Source organism: Heterodontus francisci, chromosome 9, assembly GCF_036365525.1.
Source record: "Heterodontus francisci isolate sHetFra1 chromosome 9, sHetFra1.hap1, whole genome shotgun sequence".
NCBI lineage: Eukaryota > Metazoa > Chordata > Chondrichthyes > Heterodontiformes > Heterodontidae > Heterodontus > Heterodontus francisci.
The window spans coordinates 110115361-110129741 of NC_090379.1; positions in this window are offsets into that span (position 1 = coordinate 110115361).

Below are 14381 nucleotides of genomic sequence, written 5' to 3' on the forward strand. Positions count from 1 at the left end.
GGCCTGGGGATCGATCTGTATTTTGTGGGTCCCTGGGCTTTAATTGGTCTGGGTCAGGACTTCCACCTGCTTCAGATAGGGAGTCCAGCCTAATAGACCTGCCAGCCAATCAGTGGGCCAGCATCTCTTAGTCCCAGCAGTGACACCGGGAGTGGTGGCCAATGCTGGGACTGCACCTAGCATCGCGAAGATATTGGGGATCGCAAACTGCAGGTACATTTTTGTTGCCTTGCCAGGATGATGGGTTGGGCCACAATGAGGCAAGGTGTTCGACTGGAGAACAGAGGGTGTGTTGGGTGTTGGGGCTGGTTCGGGCTTCGGGGGCGGCCCTCCATCAGCACAGGGTGCCTGATCATGAGCCCGCCCCCCCACCCCAGGACGTCAGAGAGCTGCCTCACTTTAGTAGGCAGCTTTTCTCTGGTGTAGCCGCCTGACCAGTCGTGGATGAAATCCCCGTGGAGGCAGGCGGAGGCTCTTAAGTGGCCATTAAGTGGCCACTTAATGGTCTTGATTGGCCTGGGGCGGACAGGCCATTTTTCGCATCCGCCATCCTGCGTAAAATGGCAGTGGAGGCGGGAGCAAGTTGGGAAGGGCCCCCTGAGCCCACCGCTCCATTTTATGGCCCCCCCCCCCACCCCCACCCGCCATCTTTCCGCTCTTTGGGGAGGGGTGGGGGGGCCTAAAATTCTGGCCGTTCAATTTGAGTTATTTCCTGGTTCTGCTATTGTTCAGATGGAAGTGCATCATAACTGTATTGTTTGGACTGAGGTGGAGGTGCCACGTCTGGAAATAATATTCAAGTGGGCCCAGGTCACTTCAGATCTTCCTACTTGCTTGCGGTAGTGTTGCCGTCGGCATCAGCAGTGCCACATCACCAAATGGACGAACTTACAGAACAATAGGACAACATTGAGTGAACTGCAGCAGTAATGTATTGGTTATAAAGCACTTTGGGATGTCCTGAGGGTATGAAAGGTGCTGTCGGAACCTAGGGTGATAAAAAGAAAGTCAAATGGTTTTCTCCCAAGGATTATATCTTGTGAATTTTTTTTTATTTTAGAGATACAGCACTGAAACAGGCCCTTCGGCCCACCGAGTCTGTGCCGACTAACAACCACCCATTTATACTAACCCGACAGTAATCCCATATTCCCTATTTACAATGGCCAATTTACTTATCACCTGGAAGTCTTTGGCTGTGGGAAGAAACCGCAGCACTCTGTGAAAACCCACGTGGTCATAGGGAGAACTTGCAAACTCCACACAGGAAGTATCCAGAATCGAGCCTGGGTCCCTGGAGCTGTGAGGCTGCAGTGCTAACCACTGCGCCACTGTGCTGCCCAAATGAGCCCCTGTGGAAGGATTTTGAGGTAAACGGTTTAAATAGAAAAAAGATAATGAGATAACTTTCTGGAGAGAGAACAGTTTGAGGGATATAGTGAAAGGGTGATAGGAGGGACTGATCTATCAGAAACAAATCGGCTATCAGGGATTGTCTGATTAACACTTGGATTTGGCCTATTTTCAGTCATGGGAATTGCAATGTAGGATCATCCCATCCCCGGGTGAGTTGAGGAAGGCAGCAAACAATCATCAACATGATTTCAGTGTGCAGCCCAGCATGAAGCACCCTCTGACTGGCTGCATGTTCAGCAGGGGCACAATAGCGTGTGTGGCTAACACAATGTACAGCTAGCCTGCACTTCTTAAAGGCACCCTTCCCCCCCTTCAAGAGGAGGTGTATTCAGGCTACAGCAGTCACTGGAACAGTCTCACAAAGTCTCTGATAGACGGAAGGAAATGGCACATGCAGCAACAGGCCAGAGAGAGAGGGCCCCCAGGGTTCTCAGATGCGGCCCTGGAGGCTTGAGAGAGGCAATGTTTTCACTGGGGGATGGACCATTGTGACATACTGCCAATGGAAAATGATTTTCAGGGGCTTTTTAAATTTTGCTGAAAGTGCACGGTATCCATGGGCCATCAGAGCCCCAGCAGGTATATGAAGGCAGCAAGCCAGACGGAGGTGACTGATTGATTCACTAATCGGCCATCGAGTGAGCCGGTGAGCCTTGGAATGGAAGTTAGAGCTGCGCGGGCATCGAATAACACTGTCAGGTGCAGGGGTTGAGTTGCCAGCATAGTAGGGTGGGGGGAGCTGCCAGAGTGCCATCTTAGAACTGACACTTTTGTGCTTCAAATGGGGAAAAGGGGGGAGTGTGGCATGTGCTGGGTTCAGGAGGTACCTGGACAATAGACCCTGTCAACTGAGAATGCCCACCAGCCATGTGCATTGTGCACTCAGGAGGTGGAATCTCTGGTGAGGAGGAGTAGCAGACAGGATGAAAGCTGCAGCCACAGGCAGTGGATAGTAGCACCTTCAGGGAGGGAGGAAGGAGAAAGGCACAAAGGGGACATCGAGTAGTCTTTGCACACAGAGAAGGTACCCTGCAGGGAGGGTCTATCGTTGGAGGATGAGCTACCATCAGATGTCCGAGCAGCAGTGTCACCGAAGACTGCACCCGTCTCCAGGCAGGCTGTCACAGACCTGTGTGCCATGATGGTGGACGAGCTGAGCCCACTGCTGGTGGTAGCTACCGGATGCTAGTGGTTCTAAAGGTCACTATGGCGCTAAACCTCTACGCCTTGGATTCATTCCAGGGACCCACTGGAGGCATCTGTGGGGTCTGTGGATCTGTGGAGCATCAGTGCATCAAGGTGGTGACCTGTTCAAGAGGCTGGGCCAATACATCCATTGTCGCACTGATCTGAATAGTCAGACTGAGAGAACCACTGGGATCGGGGCTATCACTAGATTTCCTAAGGTGCAGGATGTGATCAACTGCACTTATGTGGCCATCAAGGTCTCCCACAGACCAGCCAGTGGCTTTCGTCAACAGGAAGGGATTCCACTAGCTAAACTTGTAACTGATCTGCAACCACCACAACCAGATCCTGCAGGTGCGTGCACGGTTCCCGGGAAGCAGCCATGATGCCTACAAACTAAGACAGTCCCAGGTGCCAGTCATTTTCTCACTCCCGTGTGCTTCCAAGGATAGATTCTGGGCGACAAGGGCTACCCATAAAATAGATGGCTACTTACTCCTGTGACGATCCAAAGCACAGGTGCAGAGGAGAAATACAATGTAAGCCACCGGGAACCCGAGTGACCATTGAACAGGCCATTGGTCCACTGAAGATGTGACTCAGGTTCCTGGATCGATTTGGTGGTGCTTTCAATATATCCCAGCGAGGCTGACACATATTGTGGGGATTTGCTGTGTGCAACACAACCCGACACTACAGAGCTGAGATCAATTGAATAATGAGGATATCATGGAGCACGATGCCTCCTCAGATGATGAGGATGTGCAGGAAGCTGATGACCAGGCGATGCATCATGAAGGACCCTGGACACCGCAGGAAAGGCGCCAGGAGATAGACGCAAGGGAGGCTCGGAAAACACGAATACAGGAACGTTGTAGATGACCCTTGCTACCCAATGCTTCCATTCAAATAAAGCTTCATCTTTCTGCTGCACTTCATTTGACAACCCATTATCCTGCTCCCATTGACACCTCAATCTCTGACAGGGGGAAGTCGAAGACCACACAAAGTGTGGTCCCTCCCAACCAACACTTGGGATGATCCAGGGTACTCCTAAAGTCCAGGATTGCCACAAGTAATGGAAGGGAGATACTAACTGAATGCAGTACTGTTATTGCACATAAAACCAGACTGAAACAGTAAATCTTTAACAATGCTCTCACCTGTGAATCCCAAGTGCAGCTGGTGGCTTTTTTTAACTCTCTTGCACGTGCTGCTACGAGGTGCGCCTCCTGTGCGTGGAGCTGAGGTGAAGTCAGGCTGATGAGCTTGTTGCCCCTTGGTTTGGGATGTCCTTAGTGGCCGTCCTCTGGTCTGCGCACATTCCTCCAGCATCCACTGAGTAATCTGCTGGATCTGTCTCCCCATGAGACTCTCCACTCACTCTCATGCAGCCAAGAGGGAAATGGCAGCACTCCTGGCCTGGATTGTCTCCTCCACTGTCTGAGCCAGGATGCGCATACCCTCTGGAATCTCCGCCAGATCTGCACACATCTCACACTGTCATCCAGCATCTGTCACATTAGTGACAACTCCAGAGGCACATCATCAGCCTGGTGCTCAGCATCATCCTGGCTTCCCACACTCCTCCAAGTATCAGTGACCTTGGCTGTCACAGCCTCAATCAGTTCTCATGTGTCTGTGGTGATCTCACCAGATTGTGACTCTGAATATAAATGCAAATGGATACCCACCGACATGAGACTATCTGCTCTGGTGGAGGGTGTTGGAAAATGATGTGATGGAGCATCCTCTGAGGATCTCTCCTCCTCCTCAGCGTTGGGTGGCTGTCTCCTGGTCACAGTGATTCTCTGCTCTTGATAATGACCTGCATAAGAGTGAAAATAGATTAAATGGTTCTGCACTTCCCACCGGGTCCTGACAACTGCAACTAGAGTGCAAATCCACATGTCCAGTGCAGGACATTGGAGAATCATTGTGGCAGCCAAAGGCAAAGAAATGTAGAGTGACAGTATGAGAAGAGACTGGCAGCTAACATAACCGAGCATCAAAAGTCTTCTATAGGCATTAAATAGTATAAGGGTGATAAATGGAGGGGTGGGGCCGATTGGGGACCTAAAATTGGATTTACACATGGAGGCAGGGGCATGGTTGAGGTATTAAATGAGTACTTTGCATCTGTCTTCATCAAGGAAGGTGGTGCTTGAGACACTGGGCTGGATTTTACAGCCAACTGACGTTCGGGTTATGGCAGGGGACTTCAGCAGATGCCTACCATAGGCCTCGACACTGGGATGGCGTGGCCCAATATTGTTGGTGCTGGTGAGGCCTTGTGACAACACCCCCCCATCGCTCGGCAATGGGAGACAAATTATAATATGTTAATTTATTTAAATCAATGCATTTGGGACTTACCCGCTCCCGCCGTCCATTCCAGTGCCATATTGGTGTCCTATGCCTTCGGATGCCTGTCCGGGGATGCGATGCAGGACACTGTTGGGGAGGTGGGGCAGATAAGCATCTTAGTGCGGGAGGTGGGGGAATGGGGTCAAATGCCTCTGATTGGTGTCGGGAAAGGTGGGAAGGGGTAAAGTGTATAATCTACGAACTGTGGGCGGGGGGGGGGGGTGGGGTGGGTGGAGAAAGGTCAAGTGCACAACGTAAGCATTTTGGTGGGGAGGGGGCAAGGGTTGAATTACATGGTTATTGCGGCAGGGTGTGAGAGGGGTTAGACACATCCATTTCATTTTGTTGAATCCATTTTAATTAACTATACGTTTAAAAATGTAAATGAAATGTAAGGGCTTGAAGCCTGCGCAGTGAAGCCTGATGCCATTGTCATGGATGGGTCGCCTGCCCCCTCCACATCATCAGGGTCAGTGGGGGGGGTGTTGGGATGCAGTCCAGTCATTGAATGAGCCGCTGCCTCTAATATCATGGTGGCTCCATGAAGTGCGGCCCGCACATTTAAGGCTGCCGCAATGTAAAATCCAGCCTGCTGTATGGAGTCAAAATTGATCAAGAGTAGGTGTTAGATAGGCTGGCTGGACTTAAAGTTGATCAGTCACAAGGACCAGATGAGATGCATCCAGGGAGACTGAGGGAATTACATCTGGAAATTGCAGAGGCACTGCCCATAATCTTTCAATCCTCCTTAGATACAAGGGTGGTGCCAGAGGACTGGAGAATTGCAAAAGTTGCACCCTTGTTCAAAAAAGTGTATAAGGACAAGCTCAGCAACTACAGTGCAGTCAGTTTAACCTCGGTGGTGTGAAAGCTTTTGCAAATGATAATTTGGGGCAAAATTAATAATTACTTGGACAGATGCACATTATTTAAGGCAAAACAACAGGATTTGTTAAGGGAAAATCATGTTTAACTAACTTACTTGAGTTCTTTAATGTGTTAACAGAGAGGGTTGATGAGGGTAATGCAGTTGATGTGGTGTACATGAACTTACAAAAGGCATTTGATAAAGTGCCACATAACAGGCTTGTTAGCAAATGTGGAGCCCATGGAATAAAAGGGACAGTCGCAGCATGGATATGAAGTTGGCTCAGTAATCGGAAACAGAGTAGTTGTGACCAGTTGTTTGTCGGACTGGAGGAAGATATATCGAGGGGTTCCCCAGGAGTTGGTTTAGGGGCTCCTGCTTCTCTTGATACATATTAATAACCTAGGCTTGGGTGCACAGGGCACAATTTTAAAATTTGCAATGACACAGAACTTGGAACTATTGTGAACTGAAAGGAGGGTAGTGATAAACTTCAAGAGGACATAGTCAGGCTGGTGGAATGGGCAGACAATAGATAAATAGGCTGGAAGGTATAGCTGTAAATGAACAGTGGGAAACATTTAAAGAAACAATTCAAAGGGTTCAACAAAAGTAAATTCTGTTCATAAACAAAAACTCCTCAAGAAAGACCCATCCGTGCCTCTCTCAGCCTAAAAGAAAAGGCTTACCATGTTGCAAAAATAGTAGCAAGTCTGAGAATTGGCAGTGTTTTAGAAACCAGCAGATGACCATCACAAAGTTGATAAATCGGGGAAAATAGAATATGAGAGTAAACTAGCCAGCAATATAAAAACAGATTGTAAGAGCTCTTAAAAGTACTTAAAAAAGAAGAGTAGTTCAAGTAAACATTGGTCCCTTCGAAGCAGATACAGGAGAAATTATCATGGGGAATGATGAAATGGCAGAGGCTTTGAACAAATATTTTGTGTCTGTCCTCACAGTAGAAGACACAAGTTCCCTCCCAGAAATAGGCAGTAACATATGGGCTACAAAGAATGAAAACATTAAGGAAATTGATATCAGTCGAGAAAAGTATTGGAGAAACTTGAGGGGCGAAAATCAGACAAGTCCCCGGGACTAGATTACCTACACCCAAGGGCTCAAAAAGAGGTAGCTGCAGAGATAATGGATCCACTGGTTTTGATTTTCCAGAATTCCTTAGATACAGGAATGGTTCCAGTAGATTGGAAGTTGGCAAATGTTACACCACTTTTGGAAAAAGAAGGTACAGAGAAAACAAGGAGCTAGAGGTCAGTTAGTCCAGCATCAGTCATTGGGAAGATGCTGCAAACTATTATTAAAGAAGTCTTTATATTGCATTTCAAAAAGTATAGTGTGATTAGAACAAGTCAGCATGGTTTTACTAAAAGGAGATCCTGTATGACAAATCTATTAGAGTTTTTTTGAGGATGTGAATATTTGGGTAGATAAAGGTGTACCAGTAGATGTAGTATACCTGGATGTAGAAAAGGCATTCAATAAGGTGTCACATAAAAGATTAACAGCCAAGATAAGGGCTCATGGTGTTGGGGGTATTATATTCGCGTGGATAGAGGACTGATTAACAGACAAGAACAAGAGAGTTTTGGTCTCCACATTTTAGAAAGAATAGATTTGCACTGCAGGTGGTGCAGCAAAGATTTACTAGATTGATTAGATTAGATTAGAGATACAGCACTGAAACAGGCCCTTCGGCCCACCGAGTCTGTGCCGAACATCAACCACCCATTTATACTAATCCTACACTAATCCCATATTCCTACCAAACATCCCCACCTGTCTCTATATTTCCCTAACACCTACCTATTCTAGTGACAATTCATAATGGCCAATTTACCTACCAACCTGCAAGTCTTTTGGCTTGTGGGAGGAAACCGGAGCACCCGGAGAAAACCCACGCAGACACAGGGAGAACTTGCAAACTCCACACAGGCAGTACCCGGAATCGAACCCGGGTCTCTGCAGCTGTGAGGCTGCAGTGCTAACCAGTGCGCCACTGTGCCGCCCAATGCCGCGCATTGGTTCCTGGGATTAGGGTCTTTTTTTATTCTTCATTAATAGGATGTTGGCGTCGCTGGCTAGCCCAACATTTATTGCCCATCCCTAATTGCCCTTGAAAAGGTGGTGGTGAGCTGCCTTCTTGAACCGCTGCAGTCCATGCGAGGTAGGGACACCCACAGTGCTGTTAGGAAGGGAGTTCCAGGAATTTGACCTAGCGACAGTGAAAGAATGGTGATATAGTTCCAAGTCAGGATGATGTGTGGCTTGGAGGGGAACTTGCAGGTGGTGGTGTTCCCAACAATTTGTTACCCTTGTCCTTCTAGTTGGTAGAGGTCGCGGGTTTGGAAGGTGCTGTCGAAGGAACCTTGGTGTGTTCCTGCAGTGCATCTTGTTGATGGTACACACTGCTGTCACTGTGTGTCGGTGGTGGAGAGAGTGAATTGTAGTGGATGGGGTGCCAATCAAGTGGGCTGATTTGTCCTGGATGGTGTCGAGCTTCTTGACTGTTGTGGGAACTGCAACCATCCAGGCAAGTGGAGAGTGTTCCATCACACTCCTGACATGTGCCTTGTAGATGGTGGACAGGCTTTGGGGAGTCAGGAGGTGAGTTACTCGCCGCAGGATTCCTAGCCTCTAACCTGCTCTTGTAGCCACGGTATTTATATGGCTACTCCAGTTCAGTTTCTGGTCAATGGTAACCCCTGGGATGTCAATAGTGAGGGATTTATCGATCCTAAGACCATTGAATGTCAAGGGGAGGTGGTTAGATTCTCCCTTGTTGGTGATGGTCATTGCCTGGCACTTATGTGGTGCGAATGTTACTTGCCACTTATCAGCCCAAGTCTGAATATTGTCAAGATCTTGTTGTCCTATGATGAGAGGCTGAGTAAATTTGGCTTATATTCTCTGGAGTTTAGAAGAATGAGAGGCGATCTAATTGCGACATACAAGATTTTGAAAGATCTTCATAGGCTAGAAGCTGAGACACTATTTCTGCTGGTCAGGGACTCTAGAACATGGGGACACAGTCTCAGGGTAAGGGGCCGAATGTTTAGGACTGAGGAGAAATTACTACACTCAGACTTTTTAATCTTTGGAATTCTCTACCCCAGAGGGTTGTGGATGCGCCATCGTTGAATACAGTTAAGGCTGGGATAGACAGATTGTTGGTCTTGCAGGGAATCAAGGGATGTGGGGAGCAGGCAGGAAAATGGAATTGAAACCCAAGATCATCTATGATCATATTAAATGGCGTACCAGGCTCGATGGGCCATATGGTCCACTTTTGCTCCTATTTCTTGTGTTCTTGTCTCTCCTCTGGTGCTCCATTTTCCTTCTTCATTGTTATAGCAATAGCATTCAGCACCTGCCTAATGTGATTCTGTTCAGCTTCTTTTTAAGAGGGAGAAACTTCCTTTAAGAATGACAGAATGCCTTTAAGAAGAGCTGCAGGTTGCACCACGTGCTATCGGCACATTCTTCTTGGCATGTTAGAGATGTGACAATTTTTAAGCATGCACAGATGCAGGGAAAGTTGGGGAAGGGAAGGAAAGAATAAAAGAGAAATTCTGATAGGGTGGAAGACAGGGAGCATGGTGCAAGACAAAGCAAAATGTAATAGTAATGGGACAAGGAAAGAACAAAAAGATGAGTCTACGGGATGTGTAAATGGCAGCAACAGAAGCATTACCAACACCCGCTGATCAATAAAATGGGAGTAGTGATTATGATCTGAAAGTTTTCAGTCCAGTCGGTTGTAAAGTGCTGAATCCAAGGATGACGTGAAGTTTCCATTGAGTTTCATTGGAACGGTGTAGGAGGCTGAAGACAGAGAGGTCAGAGTGAGAATGGGGTGGTGATTTAAAATGACAAGTGACCAGAAGCTCCGGGTCATTCTTGTAGACTGCGTTGAGGTGTTCTGCAAAGCAATCACCCAGTCTGTATTTTGTCTTCCAGTGTAGAGGAGACCTCATTGCGACCAGCGAATGCAGTGTACAAAATTGAGAGACGTGAGAGATGTTTCACCTGGAAGGAGAGTTTGGGGCCCAGGATGGTGGGAAGGGAGATAGTGGAAGACTCAATATTGCATCTCCAGCGTTTGCATGGGAAGGTGCCAATGAGAAGGAACCAAAGATCCATAGATAAAGTACAGCACAGAAGGAGACCATTCATCCCATCGTGTCCATGCCGGCTGAAAAAAAAATCTAGCCTCGCAATCTAATCCCACCTTCCAGCACCTGATGCATACCCTTGCAGCTTGCAGCACTTCAGGTGCATGACCAGATACCTTTTAAAAGAATAGAGTGTTTCTGCCTCCTCCACCGTTGCTGGCAGTGTTTTATAGACACCCACCACCCTCTGGGTGAAAAAGGATTCCCTCATGCCCCCTCTAATCCGTCTACTAATTACCATAAATCTGCGCCACCAGTAATTGACCTCTCTGCTAGGGGAAACAGGGACCTTCCTGTCTGCTCTATCTAGGCCCCTCACAATTTTGTACACCTGTATTAAGTCACCCTTCCATCTCCTCTGTTCTAAGGTAAGCAACCCTAGACAATCTAATCTTTCCTCATAGCTGCAATTTTCAAGCCCTGGCAACATTTTTGTAAATCTCCTCTTACTCTCTCCAGAGCAATTATGTCCTTTCTGACCAGAACTGTACACAATACTCCATCAGTAGCCTAACCAGCGTTTTATACAGTTCTAGCATTACATCCCTGCTTTTGTATTCTATAACACGGCCAATAAAGGAAAGCAATGCATATGCCTTCTTCACCACTCTATCTACCTGTCCGGACACATTTAGGGACCTGTGGACATGCACTCCAAGGACTCTCACTTCTTCTAATCCTCTCAATATCCTCCTGTTTATTGTGCATTCCCTTGCTTTATTTGCTGTCCCCAAATGCATTACCTCAAACTTTTCTGGATTGAATTCCATTTGCAACTTTTCCACAGGAGAGCGTATGTGCGTATGTTTGGAATGATGGGAAATTGGACCAGGAGGTCACCGAGGGAATGGTTCTAGGAACATAGCAATGTAGAACACAGGAACATAGGAACAGGAGTAAGCATTTAACCCGGAGAGTCTGTATCGCCATTCAATGAGGTTATGACTGACCAGTGGCCTATCTTCATATACCTGTCTCTGTCCTGAATCACTTAATTCCTTTGGTTAACAAAAATCTAGCAATCTCAGATTGAAAATTAACAACTGACCTTGCACCAACTGCCATTGCAGAAGACAGTTCCAAACCTCTAACAAACTTTCAGTGTAGAAGAGTTTCCTTACTTCACTCCTGAAAATTCCGGCACTAAATTTTAGGCTGTGTCCCCTAGTCCTAATGAGTGGAAACAGTTTCTCCTGATCTACCCTTCAGTTCCCCTTAATATCTTGAATGGACTGAAAACTTTCAGATCATAATCACTACTCCCATTTTATTGATCAGCGGGTGCTGGTAATGGTTAATCGTCTAAATTCCAGGGGATACAACCCAGGTTTGTGTAATCTCTCCTTATATTTTAACCCTTGGATTCCAGGTATCATTCTCATAAAATTGTGCTGTACTCTCACGGGGACCAATATATACTTCTGAAGCTGTGGTTCCCAAAACTGAAAACAATACTCCAGGTGTGGCCTAACCAGGGATTTGTAAAGCGGTTGCATGATTTATAGATCATTTCATTCTAATCCTCTAGATATCAAGGACAGTATCCATTAACCTTTCTGATTAATTTCTGGGCCAGTCCATGACAAAGGAACGGAGGAACAGGAGTAGGCCATTTAGCCCCTGGAGCCTGTTACACAAATGAGATCATAGCTGATCTGCGACCTAATTCCATTTACTCACCTTTGTCCTGATCCCTTGAAACCTTTGACGAACAAAAATCTATCCATCTCAGTTTTAAAATTAACAGTTGATCTCGCATCAATTGCTGTTCACAGAAGAGAATTTAAATTTCCATCACTCTTTGTGTGTTGAGTGTTACCTAATTTCACTCCTGAAAGGTTTGATTTTTTTGACAATGGCCCCTCGTCCTAGACTTCCCAACAAGCGGAAATTGTTTCTTTCAATCTGCTCCTTAATATCTTGAAAATTGTGTTCAAATCACCCCGTAATCTTCTAAATTCCAGGGACTGCAACTCTTATTTGTGTATTCCCACCTCGTAATTTAACCCTTGGAGTCCAGGTATCATTCTGGTAAATCTACACTGCACTCACTGCAAGGCCAGTATATCTTTCCTACGTTCTGGTGCCAAAATTGCTCACAGTGGTCCAGGTATGGCCCAATCAGGGTTTTGTTTAGCTGAAGCATTACTTCTACTTGCTTCTATTCCATTCCCCTATGTATACAGGCCAGAATTACATTGAACTATTTAAATTCATTTCTGTACCTGTTCATGGCATTTTAATAATTTCTATGTACCTGGACCCCCAAGTCTCTTCGGACTGCCACTGTGTTTAGCTTTTCATCATTTGGAAAGTGCCATGTTCTATCCTATTCATGTCCAACATGAATGACCTCACATTTGTCCACATTAAAATCCATTTGCCACAGTTTTACCCATTCCAACAATAACTCTTTGTACATTTATGCCTCCCTCTACACTGCTTACAATGTTGCCTATCATTGTGTCATTGGCAAATTTGGATATGTGGCTTTCTATCCCATCATCAAAGTCGTTAATCAATACTGTGAATAGTTGAGGCCCCAACACAGATTCCTATCTGACACCATTAGTCACATCCTGACAATTAGAGTAACTGTCTATTATCCCTAATCTCTGTCTTCTTCTGCTCAGCCAATTTTCTAACCAGGCCATCAAGCCCACAAGAAGTGTGATGATACAAAAATATGCACAAAATCTGAAAAGTTATTAAAACTGACTTTGTCTTTTAAAAAATGGAGCTTTCTTTTAAAAAGTGAACATTGCTCCAAAATGGCCACCAAAGGACACGGAATTGGGCTTTGTTTATTCAAACCCTGACAGGGACAAAGGAAACTCTTCAAAGCTAATAAGTGTCAATTGCACCATCCTATACCAGTTCTAAAATATTCCAGAATTCAATGGGTTCTTCTGAAACAAAGAAGGTGAGAAGTAGCTACGTCCTGGGTCATTATGCAATCACCATGGGGGATAGACCAAAGCGTCTCCAACCCAGCGGTGAGACATAACACAGCTTTAACATAACATAGCTGCCTTGAGTGACAGTCTAGAGATAGACACCCAGAAAGCAGCATCCAGAAGCTTGTTTACAGCAAACCAGAAGGCTCTTGGCCTGTTGTAGAATTCTGCATCTACAACATACAGCAGTGAACTAGAAGTGATCCACTGACTTCAACCGAAATTTCAACCAGGAGCAAAATTTACAATCACCTCAGGCCTGTATTCAAGGAGAATTTGTTTTCCAAGAAAATTCAACAGGTTCACTGTGACCTCCCATGAAACCTACCCCCACTTATAATCATTTATCCCTTTTTACCTCTCTATCTGTCATGTGTGTGTATGCATGACCGACTGCATGAGTGGATGCAGTTGAGACAATTCTGGGATAAGATGTATTGATCAATAAGCAAGTGACTTCCTGTTTTTAAACCTGCAAGAAAACCTAATGTTGTCTGTTTATTTGACAAATTAATCACCAAAGGGTTAAATCTCATAATAGAACACAGCTGCTGCAGTAAGGTGGGAGTTGAACAGGAGAAACCACCTAAATCTCACCACATGTCTGTAACAAGGCCAATAAATTGCCTTCAATTCCATGAGCTTCAATGGATCTGACAGACTCTTGTGAGGAGATTTATCAAATGCCTTCAGGCAGTCCATATACATAATATCCATGGAGATTGCCCTCTCTACTACTTTAGTTCCCTCTTCAAAAAATGCAATCAAATTCGTCAAACATGACCTACTCTTTATAAATCCATGCTGGCTGTCTCTGATCAACTGAAAATTTTCAAGGTGTTCAGTCACCCTTTTCTTAATTATCGACTATAACAATTTCCCAACAACAGATGTGAGGTTAACTGATCTAACATTTCCTGGTTTCCCTTGTTCACCTCGATTAAATAGGGCAGTGACATGCACAATTTTTGCAATCTAAAGGAATAGTTCCTGAATCGAGAGAATTTTCGAACATTATAGTTTGAGCATATGCAATGTTCCCAGATACGTCTTTTAAATCCCTGGATGGAAACCATCTGGTCTGGGGACTTGTCACGATTTAGTGCCATTAATTTCTCCATCATTATTATCGTGCTTATGTCACACCAACTTGCTTTGTTGAATGATATTTTTCTTTAATCCACTGACTGGAGATCTGAATTAATATTTTTTTTGAAGAAATTTAAGAAAGAACAGACAAAAAAGATGACTTTGCTAGGAGCTTAAGACGACCACCTAATTTGCAATACTTTATCCTACATTTCAAGGCCTGTGAGGAGGGAGATGAAATGTCTGCTCATTTCCCAGCAAGAGCCAAGACTCAGGATTAAAGGGAACTACTTGTTGTTTTTA